Raw genomic sequence first — 15,908 nt, 5'->3', positions numbered from 1 at the left:
TATATTGTGCAACAGTTGTGTGCAGTTCTGCAGCGATACCGCAGCTATACAGAGAGACAGAAGCTATTGGAACAACTAATTGCAACTGGTGTGATATACCAGTTGCCCCCCCCCCCAAAAAAAAAAAAACTGATTGAGGCAGGGGTGTGAAATACCTATAACATAATTTCTATATAGTGCATTTGTATTGTGCAGCAGTTGTGTGCGGTTCTGTTGCTATACCACAGCTATACAGAGGGACAAACGCTATTGGAACAACTAATTGTAAATGGTGTGATATACTAGTTGCCCCTCAAAAAATAACTGATTGAGGCAGGGGTGTAATATACCTATAATATACTTTCTATATAGTGCATTTGTATTGTGTAGCAGATGTATGCGGTTCTGCTAACATACCGCAGCTATAGAGAGGGACAAACGCTATTGGAACAACTAATTGCAACTGGTGTGATATACCAGTTGCCCCCCCAAATAAACTGATTTAGGCAGGGGTGTGATATACCTATAATATAATTTCTATATAGTGCATTTGTATTGTGCAGCAGTTGTGTGCGGTTCTGCTAAGATACCACAGCTATATAGAGGGACAAACGCTATTGGAACAACTAACTGCAACTGGTGTGATATACCAGTTGCCCCCCAAATAAACTGATTGAGGCAGGGGTGTGATATACCTATAATATTATTTCTATATTGTTCAACAGTTGTGTGCAGTTCTGCAGCGATACCGCAGCTATACAGAGAGACAGAAGCTATTGGAACAACTAATTGCAACTGGTGTGATATACCAGTTGCCCCTAAAAAAAATCTGATTGAGGCAGGGGTGTGATATACCAATAATATACTTTCTATATAGTGCATTTGTATTGTGTAGCAGTTGTTTGTGGTCCTGCTGAGATCCCGCAGCTATACAGAGGGACATACGCTATTGGAACACCTTATTGCAACTGGTGTGATAGACTAGTTGCCCCTAAAAAAAATTGATTCAGGCAGGGGTGTGATATGTCTATAATATTCTTTCTATATAGTGCTTTTGTATTGTGCAGCAGTTGTGTGCGGTTCTGCTAAGATACCGCAGCTATACAGAGGGACACCAATCCTGCACTGCTTTTAGCTCTGCGGTTACAGGCCGATCAGTGCTAACCCTGCTCAACTTGACAGTTGGTAAAGTGGTGTGCAACAAGGTTGCCAATCCTCTGAGGGTGCTGAAACAGGGCAAAATGACACTTGCCGTGCATGGCACACATCCTTAACTTAGTCATGCAGTGATTCATTGCCAAATACCCCGGGGTCTAGGAGGTCTTGCGGCAGGCCTGGAAAATCTCTAGCCATTTTAGAAGATTTTACACGGCAATGGCTTGCCTTGCCAACGTTCAGCGGTGACACCACTTGCCTTTTAGATGTCTTATTTGTGACTGCCCGACGCGCAGGAATTCCATCTTGTATATGCTTGATAGGCTGCGCCACTGGCTGCTCATGTGAGACGCATGCATGTGATTATCAAACTGGTCAGTCGCAGCCAGGGCACCATCAGTGACATTGTACCTTATGCCTTTTTTCTGGAGCGTGTATTGCATTGTGTCATTGATCAAGTCGTCGAAGAGCAGGAGCAGGAAGATGAGGAAGTTGCAATGCTGAATGAATTCCCAAGGGGGGCTACTCCATCTGTGACAAGTCATAAGGAGTCTGAAGAGGTGTCAGAGGAGGATGGTGCCTGGGGGGAGGAGGAGGAGGAGCAAGAAGAGCAGGCTTTAAACTTTTCTGGGATCCCTGGTTTCGTCCTTGGATGGGTGGAGGAGACTGAGGAGGACATTCTCCTGGGCGATGAGCAGGAGCCAAGCCCCTCCACCACTTCCAATTTAGTGCAAATTGGGGCCTTAATGCTCCAGTGTTTAAAGAAAGACCCCAGTATAAAAAAGCATAAAGGGCATGGACATGCGTAGCAATGTACTTAGACCCCTGATTCAAACACAAAATGGCGGACATGTTACCAGCATCACAGAGGGCTGCCAAAATGCAGCATTTTCAGGCCATGCTGCAAGAGATGCTGCATTCTGCTGTTGCGGGCACTGGTAGATGAATTTCCACCGACAGAGAAACAGTTGCGGGTACCAATCCTACCGCGCATGCCATATTATTATTTTTTTCAAGAGGGGGAATTTTGTTAGCCATGTTTTTAATCCAATTTTATATTTTTTGGTTTTTTAAACATTTGTATTTGTACTATCCTGCAGTAAAATTTATATACAATGACTGTCTCATATACCTCCAGCCACATAATGACTTGATCTTTTCTCTACGTTGAATGCTTAATTTTTGGGGCCTTTAATGTAACTTGCTAATAGCAAATATTTATACGGTGATTGCGTAATTTACCTCCAGCCAATTAAATACTTGATGTTTTCTGTCCGGTGAATGCCTAATGTTTGTGGCCTATACTCCACTGACCTGCAGTAAAATTGATATCCATTGACCGTCTAATATACCTCCAGCCACATAATCACTTGAGCTTTTCTGTACGGTGAATGCCTAATGTTTGGGGCCTGTACTCCAGTGGACTACAGTAAAATTGATATCCAATGACCATCTAATATACCTCCAGCCACATAATAACTTGATGTTTTATGTCCGGTGAATAAATAATGTTTGAGGCCTGTAGTCCACTGGCCTGCAGTTAAATTGACATCCATTGACCATCTAATATACCTTCAGCCACATAATCACTTGTTCTTTTCTGTACTATGAATGCATAATTTTTGGGGCCTGTAATTTAACTGGCCAACAGTAAAATTGTTATACAGTGACTGCCTAATGTACCTCCAGCCACATTATTAATTATTACTTTCTGTATAGTGAGTGAATCATTTTTGGGGCCTGTAGTACACTGGCCTGCAGTAAAATTGATATCCAATGACTGTCTAATATACCTCCAGCCACATAATCACTTGTTCTTTTCTGTAAGGTGAATTAATAATTTGTGGGTCCTTTAGTCCACTGGCTTGAAGTAAAATTGGTATCCATTGACCTTCTAATATACCTCCAGCCACATAATCACTTGAGCTTTTCTGTACAGTGAATTCCTAATTGTTGGGGCTTTGGAGGAATTCAACACCTGTGACGACGACGTGTTATCGAATTTCACCTATTATCATTTGGGGTTTATTCAAGAGGAAGGATTTTGTTAGCCATGTTTTTAATCCAATTTTATATTTTTAGTTTTTTTTAAACATATGTATTTGACATGTATTTGTACTAGCCTGCAGTAAAATTAATATCCAATAAACCAGAATCAGAATAATCTAAAATTCACTTCCAGCATTAGTACAAAACAAATAGAATTTTTGGATTCAATCATTAAAATACAAAAGGACCATCTGATATGCCAAACTTTTCAAAAACCGGTAGCAAAAAATAGCTATATTTTGTACTCCAGTTGCCACCTACCAAGGCGACTAAAGAGGAACTACACGGTTGAGACAGATTTAGAAAAATAAGCGGCCAGTATGAAAGAACAAGTTTTGTTTAAAAATGACCCTGTCCATCTTGTTGAATCCTCTTTGGCAGAAGTTAAAAATATGCAAAGAGTCCTTTATCAGAAGATAAAAAGATAAAGACAATTTCTTTTTTTTTTAAAAGGAGAACAGATTAGGATTTTTTAATCTTACAATGCCCAACATAGAAAAATAGAAACAATTACCGTATAAAAAAACATTGGCATTACATCTTAAAGGGCAAATTGATAGGCCCACTGCTAACTGAAGGACCTCAAATTTTGTATACTAGAGCACCAAGTTTATCACTCAAAGTAGTACCAACTGTCAAAATTAAACATAAAGATGCCTCCTCCCAGAATCTATTCAACATCAAAGGCTTCTATAGGTGCAACACATGCAGCAATTGCAAGAACACTAATTTTCCCAAAAAATCAACTAGCATATACTCAACAAGTAATGCCTTTTACAAACGAAATTGACACCTTCCTCTCATGTAATATAGCCAATGTCCTTTATCTAATAGAGAGCCCATGTAAAAAAAAAAAAAAAAAAAAAAACAATACATAGGCAGGACAAAGAGACTATTAAAATTATGAATTTCAGAACATATGACCAAGATCAGAAATGGTTACGAAAAGCACTCTTTGTTCAAACACTTCAAATACCATTATAATAAGGATCCGCAAGTAAGTCTCGCTCCAGCTGTCCGTTATTAGCCCCACCCCCCGCTCTCAGGCATCCTCTAGTCGGCAGCCCGCTATTAGACACGCCCCCAGTTGCCCGGCTCAAGAAAGCGTGCGCTCTCACACATGTGGTAAGCCGCACCACACGCAGCAGCAGAACCAAAGATATTGCAATAATTTCCTCTTCAGTTATTCATACCTTCTGATCGCAACACCTATAATTATTCTTAATCCAGTTTCTTATTTCTTATTTTAAAAAAATCTACCTCTAGAGTTCCTCATTCCTAACTATCCATTCTTCATTTGACCTATAGCATCTTAATTGGTCGCGTTAACTGCATGTGCCCGGTTTCAAAGGTAACTATTGCTATTATTATTATCTTCATTGTTATTATTATTATTATTATTGTTATAATCCTGTTTGATACTGGATCCTGACCTTGTTCAGTCAGTGATACTATTAGTCTAATCATGATTCCCCTGGTACTCAAATGTTATTATCCCCCTTGAGGTTTAGTTCTAATTTTGTATCAAGGCCACCACTTTTAACATAATTTTAACATCATTATTATTACCATTATATTTATAATATTATTATTATTATTATTATTATTATTAATATTTCCCTAATTGCGAAGAAAATTCTAATTACTATATGGATACCTGGTTAGATTATATCAGATCATTTTATTATTATATCGTCTATCGCCCTCGCACCTCTCTGTCATGCCCTGCTCAGGTTATGTGCGGAGGTCTGCCAGGTTAGCAGCACGTGTGTAGTTTTTTGTTTGTTTTGGGTTTGGAGTGGAGCTGTATCTGCCTCCCTTCAGGTGCACTGGGTGGGGTAGTTTGTGTGAGTTTAAATTATTCCCCTTTCCAGTGTCCTGTGCTGGTTATAGCTTCTGTCTTGCTCTGTGGAAAGGTGGATTTGCTGTTTTTGCTCTGCTACAAGATAAGTTGGTTTTGGTTTCCTTTGTGTATTCTGTCTAGGCTGTAAGCGAGACATCTGCCTCCTCCAGGAACTGAGGAAGCAGGCTGCCTCTTTCCCCCTTTCCACCATCTCAGGGACTTTAGGGAATCTTCAGCCTTAGAAACGGGGGCACATTGATTCCCACCTTCAGGGTCCTAACGTGGGCACAGAAGTCCAGGGAGAGTTGGTAGGGAATTGTCAGGAGGTGACCTTTATCCCCAGCTTCTGGCCTAGACGCTTGTTTTGAGGTTTTATGTGTGTTTATTGTATTATGTATCCTACCCATCGTGACATTATAACTCGCCAATACCTAGACTGCCAATTCTCAGTTGCTTTGAAATGGAGTCAATTGATGCGTTAGTTGATCACATGCAGGGATTATCAGAATGGTGTCAGAATGCTCTGGCATCAGGTGCTATAGGAGGAAGTTAAATTAATGGGGAGCCTAGAGTTGTTCTCCCTGATAGATTTTCAGGGGGTGTGGATGACTTTATCCGCTTTAGAGAATCATGCAAGCTGTATTTTTTAGCTGAGGCCATCTTCATTTGGTGATGAGAGTCAGAGAGTAGGGATAATCATATCCCTGCTTAAAGGGGACGCGCAGTCCTGGGCCTTTTCTCTGCCGACCAGTTCTCTGGCCCTCCGGTCAGTGGATGAATTTTTTAAAGCCTTAGGATTAATTTATGATGACCCAGATCGGGCAGAATCTAAGTTGCATAATTTATTACAAGGTGAACATACTGCTGAGGCATACTGCGTTGAGTTTAGGAGATGGGCTACGGAGTCTAAGTGGAATGACCCCGTGCTACGAATTCAGTTTTGTCAGGGGAGATTGAAAGATGCCCTCGCTTTTCATGAGTATCCAGACACGTTGGAGAATGTTAGCAGTATGTCTTTAGCAGTACGGTTAGATAGACACATTAGCGAGAGGTCTAAGGTTCCTTCCGAGCAAGGGATCCCTTCTGGGAGTGGTTTCGTCTCACCGGTTCCCCAGGGTAATATGACATGTAATTCTGGGGTAGGGGAGGAACCTATGCAGCTGGGTCAGGTGTATTTCCGTTCTGGTAATAGGAACGTTAGGAGGTTGCATGTGCTATGTTATTACTGTGGAGAAAGTGGTCAATTTTGTTAATGCTTGTCCATTTGTTGAACCGCAAGTTGATGATAATGAACCACAAAGAGGTTTACGTAAAGAAAAAAAAAAAAAACACCCCTGACTCTTGGTAGTGTGAATGGGGTGTCGGAGCAAGCAGGTGTGCAATCTCCCTGCAATACTCATTTTCTCCTTCCAGCTATGGTGGTGCTAGACTCAGGAAAATTCAATTTTTAAGTATTCATTGAATGTGGTGCTGGGGTAAACCTTATTGATTTTCTTTTTCTTCAAAATCTGGGCTTAAGTACTTGCACCCACCCTCAGTTAAGGGTGGGTGATTTGCATGTTAAGATCATTTCTTGTTTTGTCATGAAGAACTTGCCCGCTCCTATAGTCTTAGGTTTACCATGGTTGATAAAAGATAACCCTACTATAGATTGGCAGGCAAGGCAGAACATTGGTTAGAGTGAATTTTGTTCGGACAATTGTCTTAGTGCATCTATCTCAGGGGTGTCTACTACGGTTCTACCTCAGTATCTCTCAGATTTTGTGGATGTCTTTTCGGAGGGTGGGGCTCAGGAGTTGCCTCCTCATCGTGAATATGATTGTCTGGTTAATCTCATCCCAGGGGCCAAGTTGCCAAAGTCTCGGCTATACAATCTTTCTCAACCCAAAAGAGAGGTCATGCGGAAGTATATTGCAGAGAGTTTGGCAAAGGGTCATATTAGGCCTTCTAACTCTCCGGTCACAGTTGGTTTATTCTTTGTAAAGAAAAAGCATGGTTCGCTTAGACCTTGTTTGGTTTTCCGGGAATTGAACTGAATTACGTCCGTGATCCGTATCCCCTTCCTTTGATTTCTGATCTTTTTAATCAAATTGTTGGAGCCAAAGTGTTCTCCAAGTTAGATTTGAGAGGGGCCTACAATCTGATCAGAATCAAGGAGGGGGATGAGTGGAAAACGGCCTTCAACACGCACGAGGGTCATTTCGAGAATCTGGTTATGCCTTTTGGGTTAACTAACGCGCCAGCTGTGTTTCAGCGATTTGTCAATTACATTTTCCATCATTTGGTGGGAAGGTTCATTGTAATTTACTTGGGTGACATACTAATTTACTCTCCTGATCTGAAGACCCATCAGGATCACGTGAGACAGGTTTTGTCGAACCTTCAGGAGAATAAATTATATGCTAAATTGGAGAAATGTGTGTTTGCTGTTCAGGAGCTTTCATTTCTGGGATATCTGTTTTCTGACTCTGGTTTTCGTATGGACCCCGAAAAGGTCCGGGCGGTTCGGTTCTGGAATTGGACCGACAAGAGAATCAGAAAGCTTTAATGTGGTTTTTGGGGTTTACCACTTATTATAGAAAATGTATCTTGAACTACTCTACCATTGGAAAACCGTTGACCGATATGACTAGGAAAGGTGTCAACTTCTCTGTCTGGTCGGATAAGGAGATGCGGGCCTTTTCAGATGTTATGGAATGTTTTGTGTCTGCTCCCATTCGGATGAAGCCTGATGTGTCTCAACCATTCGTGGTGAAGGTGGATGCATCAGAGGTGGAGGTTGGAGCAGTGTTGTCGAAAGGGTTCATCTCCTGGCAAATGGCATCCGTGTGCTTTTTTTTTTCAAGCATGAAAAACCATGATTTTCGTGGTTGTGGACCGTTTTAGTAAAATGGCTCACTTTGTATCATTAGCTAGTCTGCCCAATGCTAAGACTCAGGTTTTTGTTGATAACATCGTGAAATTACATGGTATTCCCTCGGATGTGATTTCTGATAGGGGCGTGCAGTTCTCTTCGGCTTTTCATCCGCAGTCGAATGGACAGACAGAGCGTACTAACCAAAACCGGGAGACCTACTTGAGGTGTTTTGTGACTGAGAACCAGGAGGACTGGTCCTCATTCTTATCTCTAGCTGAGTTTGCTTTGAATAACCGTAGGCAGGAGTCCTCGGGTAAGTTAGAATTTTTTGGCGCATACGGTTTTCATCCTCAGTTTTGTACCTTTTTTTGGGCTGGTTCCTCTGGTTCCTCTGACAGGAGACGTGTGACTGGTCTGGACCTGTATGTGGGTGATTTGGTGTGGTTATCTGCAAAAAATATTAAACTGAGAGTACCATCTTGGAAACTGGGTCCAAGATTTATTGGACCTTACAAAATATCTGCGGTTGTCAATCCAGTGGCATTTTGTCTTGATCTTCCGCAGATCTGGAGGATCCATGATGTGTTCCACAGGTCTTTACTGAAGAAATATGTGAAACCGGTGGAACCATTTCCATTGCCTTCTCCCCCTGATCTGGTTGATGGCAATTTAGAGTTCGAGATCTCTAGAGTTCTCGACTCACGTGTTCTTCGGGGTTCAGTACCTGGTACACTGGAGGGGATACGGCCCCGAGGAGAGGATGTGGGTTCCGGCTGTGGATGTTAGTTTCAGCCGACTGGTGAGGGCCTTTCACAGGCCCCACCCAGATAAAGTTGGGCCGGAGTATTTGGAGGTCACCCGTAAAAGGAGGGGTACTGTCATCCCCTGCTCAGATTATGTGCCAGGTTAGCAGCACGTGTGTAGTTTTTTGTTTGTTTTGGGTTTGGAATGGAGCTGTATCCGCCTCCCTTCAGGTGCACTGGGTGGGGTTGTTTGTGTGAGTTTAAATTACACCCCTTCCCAGTGTCCTGTGCAGGTTATACCTTCTGTTTTGCTCTGTGAAAAGGTGAATTTGCTGTTTCTGCTCTGCTACAAGATACAGTAAGTTGGTTTTGGTTTCTTTTTTGTGTTCTGTCCAGGCTGTTAGCGAGACACATGCCTCCTCCAGGACCTGAGGAAGCAGGCTGCCTCTTTCCCCCTTTCCACCATCTCAGGGACTTTAGGGAATCTTCAGCCTTAGGCATGGGGGCACGTTGATTCCCACCTTTAGGGTCTTAACATGGGCACAGAAGTCCAGGGAGAGCTGGTAGGGAATTGTCAGGAGGTGACCTTTATTCCCAGCTTCTGGCCTAGACTCTTGTTTTGAGTTTTCCTCTGTGTTTATTGTATCTTGTATCCTACCCACCGTGACACTCTCTTATGGATTATACAAGTCTGTCTATTTATTTTATTCATTTTTTGTCCCTTTGCACTGTTATATGTCATACTATATATCTTTTAGACTTGAAAATGGAGTACTTCTTACTCTGAAATGCGTTGCCACCTGATCAAAAATATAAACCTTTTTATAAGACGTCATTCGCAGTTGTGGTTTTGCGCCAAGAGGTATCATATTGTGTACAACCCCAGTACACAGCTTCTTACAGCATTCCATATCACTCCTTTGGAGAACTAGCAACTTCAAGGACTGAGAAGATATTGGCAACACCAACCCCCTATGAGAGTATTGTACTGACGCATGCACAACACCAGAAGGCGAGCATAACAATTGACAAAACATACTCTCTAGATCTGGTACCAAAAACATACTACCCTATGAGCGCCTTGTTCTTTTGCCAAATTTGCTGTTGCTTTATCCTATTTATGTTCTAACAATGCAAAAAAGTATATCATGACTTTTCCATGTTTTTGAAATAACACATAATTGGCTCCAGGTTTTCATAGCAACAGGCAAAGGATATTTAAGGACAGATTTTGTGGGGTTTCAAATATGGCTACTGAGGAAGAGGTCTGGGAATCTCGAAACGCATTTAGAAGACATATTGAAATACCCAGAATCGAACAGCAATGCAAAACTTTGGAAACCACTAACAGCGATACGATTTGTTAAAGAAGAAGCGAATATCCACAGAAAGTTAACACTACAGCAATCCCCTAATCTCGCGGGACTCCAAGCGGGAACTGTAGCCATCACGTAAGACTCTGAGCTAAAGCAGCAGCGAATACAAGTGCGCGTTCGAAAGCCGAACCAAAGTGACAGCGCAGACACTGTGATCAAGTGGGGTGAGTTCACTGAATATCGAGTGGGATGCCACCGTAACCAGTGTAACCTAATAAAACAACAAACAGTGAGTGCAAAACACATAAGTGTTCTCCACTGCTATACTCAGCACGGTTGTCACCAGCAAAATATTGGAAAATATAAAGAGCAGAAACCAAAAAGTTCAGAAACAGATCGAAATGCTGCACTATTGAACCGTGCCATTTTTGGTACTGCCACTATTACCACTAGTGATACTATTGATTAGTGCTGCCACCATTGACTATTGCCACTGCAATTTACCGCTGCTGCTGCTATTAATAACTGCTGCTATTATTAACTTTTGCAACTACACTATCTTTAACTGTTATTATAAATCGCTATTAAAGACGAGTAACATACTAAATATTACTAAATATAACTGGATATACGCTATTGGTTTAAGGATTCATCAACGATTGCTTATTCATCATTACCACAACTTGTTACAAATACCTGTAACATCGGAGCTACTAACAGACATTGTTACTATTGATTGTTATTGGTTATTATTGAAGACCTGTGTGACATTATGGATCCATAAGTGATATACAAATCAAATCTATTACGGTCAAGCGAAAACGATTGTTTATTGCATATATATATACATTATTTTAGTCATACATTGTTTTAGCTTGAATTAAAATTTTGCCTTATTTTTAGTTGATTTTACAATATGTATTTTTTTAATAAGCAATTGTTTTTACTAATTGCTTTCTATATATAACCAGATGGTTAGTGCCTGCTTAGTTGGAATACCTAAACATATGTATCTGACATGTATTTGTACTGGTCTGCAGTAAAATTGATATCCAATGACCGTCTAATATACCTCCAGCCACATAATCACTGTTTTCTGTCCGGTGAATGCCTAATGTTTGGGGCCTGTACTCTCGTAGCCTAAAATAAAAAATTTCTAGGCTCCAGTAGGGCATATTTTTGAGAGTTTCTCTTTAACACGCATAAAAATGGCCCCTGATTAAAATACATATTTTTTGTGGGAATTTTTGCGATTGATCCCCCTCTGGTATGTCACTGTCCATGTTGTGGGATGATTTGTGCACTTCTAGTAAGTATATAGTGGCTGCAAATATGACCTGAAGGTTTTTTAGGTTTGCCTGCCATTAAAGTGAAAGGGGCCCTCTGCAAACTTGCAGTTCACGAACATTTGATCGCGTACTCGCGATCGCGTTTGCGAATCATCCTGGCCGATGTTCGTGCATCACTATTTCTACAGTCTATAGTACAAATAATCAGATGACCTACAAGGGACTAGACTGAGGAGGTTACAATGAATACAAAAAAAAATTAAGAAAAAATATAAATAAAAAATATTAGACAATCGAATAACCCCCTTTCCAAATCTTACACATAAAACATATATTTTTATGTGTAAAATTTGGAAAGGAGGTTATTTTACTGTTTAATATTTTTGATATTTATTTTAAATAAAAAAAGTAGGTATTGCTTTTTTTTTTCTGCACGGTGAATAAAAATCCTGAGTCACCTTTGTTTGTCACATTATCCCTCCCCACAAAATTGAATAAAAAGTGATTAAAAGTTGTATGTACCCCAGAATGGTACCAATAAAAATTAAAGCTCATCCCTCAAAAAACAAGTCCCCCATAACATTGTAGATAAAAATATTAAAAATTATCATATCAGAATATGGCCATGCAAATAAAATTAAATTTTTTTTCATTGATTTAATTTTTTTTAAAGTAGCAAAAAAAAAAAATATATATATATATATTTGGTATCTCTGGAATCCTACTGGCTTCACACTATGATATAGGTCTCCTTGGGTCCTTCATAGCCAGATGTTATTGCAATGCCAACCCCATTTACTATAATGGGATCTAGCAAAGATCCCGCCACTACCTGGCATATAAGCTGGGATTTGCCCAGACAAAAACTTTTGCACACATATTTGACGGGTAGAGGTCAGATCTCTTCTGGATCCCATTATAGTCAATTAGGACAACAGGCAATGCTGTAACATCTGGCTATGCCAGACTCGGAGAGAGCTCAGTAAACAGCCTACTGGAGACATTACTAAGATGTGAAAGAAGCATAATCGTTTTTGGTAATGAATAGAGAACACCACAAAAAGCATTAAAACATGTTCAAAATTTGTGTTTTTGTTTACCCTACAAAGAAACTTTAGTTCAAAAATTGTAAATTGAATGCTTCATTAAACACTTTTTCCTGTAAAAATCAAAAATAACCATTAATAAGGCTATAAAAACTGAAAATTAAAAAAGTATATGGATCTTGGAATTTGATGAGTAATGTTAATTTGATGGTATGTTAATTCTTGAAAAGATTAACCTGTTCATTTGAATGCAGAATTAAATACACAGGATCTTTTATATATTTATAGTTCTTTAAGTTTAATTGCTTAGTACTTATTCCATTAAATAATATTCTGAAATGTTGATTATCCTTTATTTTTAAGAGTTTAATAATTTCTTCTACAAGGATAGAGCCACAGAACTCTTTTTAATCCAGAAGATTACTGGTCAAACATTTGAACCTAGCTCCCCTATGAATTAAACTATGTATTACTAACTTTCCTTGCTTTTGTGTTATGCCGTGCATTCCCAATTGTAGTTTATTAACTTTGCTGTTTTCTGAGACTAAACCATGCATTCTAATAACTATTTTATTGATTGTCTCACTTCTAGATCTCTAGCCATTTCATGTAATCAGTCCTAGATCCCTATTACGGTATATATTATGCAGAAGCACATTAAAGATAAAGAGACCAGTGTAGAAAATCGTATGGGCAAGAACATTCACAAAGCCCTGTTCACCCAAAATAGAGTTCACATACAGTATTTGTGGTCATAACTGCATAATTTGTGCATATGTAGGCAAAGATTGTCAGAACATCTTTTGATTATAAAAACAATTCTAGGAAATGTATGAGTAGGAGTGTGGCTATGCTTTCTAGTAGCAGACCTGGTCTTGACCATAGTTGTATAACAGTATTCTATCACTTTGAGTTATAATGTATTATTTCAAAATGGAATCACTGACACGTTGTGATATACAAAACCTGAAAAATTTACACCACAATCTCCATTCACAACTAACACCTTGCTATCGTATTTTAGCTTCCTTACTACTTTTATATTTGATATACAGTGGTTTGTCAAGTTGCAACTTACGGTTTAGGTAGCTTCAACTTATAATATTATCATCACAGAATGGCGTGCCCTAACTACAAACCCCTTTCGACATATAGATGAAGCATTGGTTAACTTGACAGCTTAAAGGGCTTTTCCGAGATGATAATACTGTTTACCTATCTTCAGGATAGGTCACTCATTAGTATCTGATCGATTGGGGTTTGACACCCTGGACAGATGTCAAACAGCTGTTTGAGAAGGCAGCAGTGCTGCTGTGAGCGCCGTAGCCTTTTTGCTGCTTTCCCTAGGCGAGTGACAACACGTTCATCGGTCATAAGGCCTGGGAGCAGCTCAGCTCCATAAAAGTGAACGTAGCTGAGTGCAATACCAAGTACAGCCGCTATACAATGTACAGCACGTTGCTAGGTCATCAGTATGAAAATCTCGGAAAACCATTTTAAATAAACAGCAGCAGATGTTATCTTGACATTGCCACTTAAAATTGTATTAAAGTATTATTGCAATATAAATGCAAAATATAAAGATAAATGCAAAAACATATATATTTTTTTAATGTACATTATGGTTTCAAGCAGACAGAAGTGGCCACTGAGCTTAGAGTGTCACAGTGTGTCATCAGCAGGTTGCAACATAGATACAGAAAGACAGGAAGAGTCACAGAAAGGCATAGAGGTAGATGTCCTTTAGCCACATCCCACACTGATGATCGCTTCATTGTGAATAATGACCTACAGAACAGGATGATGAATGCCACACAATTTCAGGTACATTTAAGGGAGATAAGAGGCACCCAGGTGTCATGTCAGACCATTCAAAATGGTTTACATCAGAGCACCTCTGTTCGGTCCAAGTTTTAACTCCCAAAGTTATTTAATAAGGTCTTGCGTGACTTTGCAAATAACTGACCGGCTCATCGGAGCCCGTACATTTTAATGCTGTCCGGAGTCTGATCACTGTACAGCATTAATCTGATTTTTTTTTAACAAACTGACTTTGAATGTAGCATCCAAAGTTTGCTTCACTCATTACTATTTATATATTTTTTTTCCTCTCTAGACTGTGGAGAAGAAAGATTGTGTGTGTGGGGGGGGGGGGGGGGGATTGCATATTATACTGCTATGTATAAATTGAATCCTTGTGGCTGCGAGTGAGGGACTATTTATTTTATTTTTTTGTAGGAGAAGACATTGGAAGAGGTTAGCAATAGCTGACAGCCATGTACTCCTGGGAAATTCAGGTGCAAGCTGCTACCCACCAACAGAAACTTTATGGGAACATTTATGAGATAATACCTTTGAGTGTCAATTTAAAGTTTGCTGCAATAGTGTATTTAATTAGCCAAGTGTCAGATGAAAGAATACTACAATTGCATCATGCTGCAGATAGTCCAGTCAACATCGTGTGAGTGTGAATAAAAGATCTGGCCAATCCACAAGGTCACTGGTAAAACACCTCTATTACTGAAATGAATGCACAGATTGGCCGTCTAGAAGCACCTGTCTATAGCCTATGTGGTGATGTGGACAGTATAAGTGTTGGAATGTGTGTATACTCCACCCAGATACCTCAGCTGGGTGAGATAAATAAAATCCCAAAAGCTGCAAGGGTTTCAGCAAAATGTAGTTTGCTGAGACAGTTTTGTTTACATTTTGTTCTGGGCTGGATTTCATTTGGACTGGTGGATAGGTTTGGTAGGGAGATCTTCCAGTCCACAGCCTTCCAGTATGGGAGTTGTCTTTTACCTGAGGTGATCGCAGATGAGGCCTGCTTTAATCAAAGAGAAATATAACCAACCCTCTGTGTGTCAGTCTGGGAAGAAAAAACTTGGAAACACAGGCCTACAGAGGCTCTGGGTGGTCTAAGAAAGGAGGACTGAGGGGCCACGAGACTATATGAAGCCTGATCTCTTCCCTGTGTGGACTTGTGTCTGATGAGCAGACCTGCTAAGGCTTGGAGACCCTGTGTACAAGCTGTGCTTAGAGGTGAGTCAGGGAAAACTACTGTGTATTAGGAAGTACCTAGTAGTGTTGATCACGAATATTCAAATTGCTAATTTTTATGGCGAATATAGGCACTTCGAGAATATGCAAATATTTAGAATATAGTGATATATATTCGTAATATTTCGAATATTCAAGATTGATCGCGCATTTTTGTAATGCTAATTTTTATCGCAACATTTTTAATTGCCGAGTAAAAACATGATTCCTCCCGACTTCTTTCTTGTGGGCCAATGAGTCATTGGCCCACAAGACACTTAAGCAGGGAGGAATCATGACTTTAGATGGGAAAAATTATGAATATTCTAAAAAACAAATATATAGCACTATATAAAATATATTCGTTTTTCGAATATTCGTAATTAGAGTTGAGCGGACACCTGGATGTTTGGGTTCGACGGGTTCGGCCGAACTTCACAAAAAAGTTTGAGTTCGGGAACCGAACTTCACCCCGAACCCGAACTCCATCGAAGTCAATAGGGACCCGAACTTTTGAGCACTAAAATGGCTGTAAAAATGTCATGGAAAGGGCTAGAGTGCTGCAAATCGCATCAAAATGTGATTAAGAGCA

The sequence above is a fragment of the Bufo gargarizans genome, chromosome 3, assembly GCF_014858855.1.
Source record: "Bufo gargarizans isolate SCDJY-AF-19 chromosome 3, ASM1485885v1, whole genome shotgun sequence".
NCBI classification, from domain to species: Eukaryota; Metazoa; Chordata; class Amphibia; order Anura; family Bufonidae; genus Bufo; species Bufo gargarizans.
This window is presented reverse-complemented; position numbering follows the sequence as displayed.